Raw genomic sequence first — 2,164 nt, 5'->3', positions numbered from 1 at the left:
CCTCCTTGAGAACCTTCATACCTCCTAAACCACCATAGCTCATTCCTCCACTACTCATGCCATCTCCAACTACCGTGACTTCTTTTGATCCTCTTGATAAGAGGCACAAGTGGCCCTAAGCCTCTCATCCTCCTCAATTGTCATTCAAGCCTTGAGCTTTGCTACTATAGGATATTTCTTTGATGACGTTCTTACTTATGTGAACCTTCTTGCCATCTACAATTGGAGAAGTATCTTCATCATCATAAGTGTTCAAGAGTGCTTCATCATTCACTACTCTGAAATGTGCATCTCATGGTAGTTGCACAAATTTTTTTAGCTCGTTTCTACTCAAAAGTGCCTCATTGAGCATCTAGTTCACACATGGGGCTTTGGCAATCATTTCTTTAGGGGCACTGTCGAGTAGGAATATAAAACCATGGTAGGAATCTTGAGGGAGAGCTATAGATAGACAAGCTGGGGTGATGTAGATAGCTAGCAACAATAGTGGAACTTGACATAGTAATTTCACACATAACAATATTTGGTGGGTGTAATCTCCATTCTTTTGTCTTTTACATGCACAATTTTGTATTAGATCATTGAATGTATTACTGCATGATTGTGCAACATGGCATTCTAGACATGGAGCCCTTGCATATGCAAATTATGCTCCATGGGATGGCAGCTGGACATGGAGCCCTTGCATATGCAAATTATGCCCCATGGGATGGCCATAGAGGAAAAAATTTGGAGGGTAGCTGCATGATAAGGCTTTACTACCCTGTGGAGGATCTTAGTTCTAGTTTACCCCAAAAGGAGAAAATTTGGGTCCTCATCTTCTAAGCTAAAGACCCGCCCGCCCTTGTTTATTGTGTTGAAATAAGGAGAAGGAATTTTTCCTTTTTCCAAAAGAGAGCCATTCATCTTGCTATGTTGAGTCACTTTGTTGATATCATCTCTAGCTTTGCTTGCTTGATTTGCATGTAGTCTATCATTCAACTTGCTTGTTGTTGCTATGAGTCATTATTTATGTCATGTTTACCATCTGTACATGTGTTGTCACTTATAGCTAGTCTATTATTGCCCTTGTAGTGGTTTGCTTTATTGTTGTTGTATTCTATGTACTACTTGCTTGCTACTAGTGGTTGTAGCTATCACTATCTCTTCAGTGAGTGCATCCTTTGCCACTCTCATTGCTCTGTTGTTTGCTCATGTAATTGCTTTGAGCCTAAGGACTTTGCTTCTAAGCAACATTGAATATACTTGCTAGGTGTGTCAAGTTGAGCTATGCTTTTTTTTTTTGTGATTTTTTCCATTGTTTATAATCGTCGATAGCACCCTATTTCTTATCACATATCCCTGTTGTTGCTCTTATTGTCTATTTCTTTTGTGATTGACATGCTAGTAGATGCTACTTGTAGCCTTTGGTTAGCTTATTTGACTTTTCTTTTGTACTTTTCTTGAGCCATCTATGTGGAGTCACAGTTGATTTAGTTGTCCGTGTTATAGCCGGACCTATTACTTGCCTTGGCTAATTGCTATCATTCATAGAAAAAAGGTCGTCTTAAATTCAAAAATGAGTGTGACTCTATTGACTACTTGGAATGGCCTCAAATAGGATTCTAAGCAAAGCTAAAAAAGTGTAGCACATCCTTAATCTCTCATTGAACCTTATGAAATCTAAAAATGGACCCTATACAAGCTTTAATAATCTTCCATAAAGAAGAAGACAACTTAAACAATAATATCTTCAACTGTATAAAGATGAACGAAGATCATAAATGAAGTGGAAGAAGAGCTCTACAAGATGAGGTAAATAAAAATGAAGATACCTAAAGAAGGAGTTCCTATACTTTAACACAAGAAGGGGATTACACCTTGATAAGAGCAAGGGATTGCACTATCTCACAATGGACAGAGCATGAGTGGACATGACACCATGTTGGAGGATCAAGGGGAGAGTGTGGAGTGCACAAGGTAGCTAATTGTACACTATGTTGTATTGAACATAAAGATGAATATATACATGGATCACTTAGGGTTAGGGTTTGTCCCTGTGCCCTTATGGTATGGGTGCAATTTACACCATCTTTAACAAGTATCTTAGAGTGTTTTCCCAATAAGTAGACCATGAGTGGATGTGAGAACATGTTGAAGGATCGAGGGGAGATATTGGAGTGCA

The sequence above is a fragment of the Dipteris shenzhenensis genome, chromosome 3 (assembly GCF_047967505.1).
Source record: "Dipteris shenzhenensis isolate YYH24624 ecotype China chromosome 3, Dip_SZ_1.0, whole genome shotgun sequence".
Lineage (NCBI taxonomy): Eukaryota > Viridiplantae > Streptophyta > Polypodiopsida > Gleicheniales > Dipteridaceae > Dipteris > Dipteris shenzhenensis.
The sequence above is the reverse complement of the archived record's forward strand: the minus strand, read 5'-3'. Positions refer to the sequence as shown.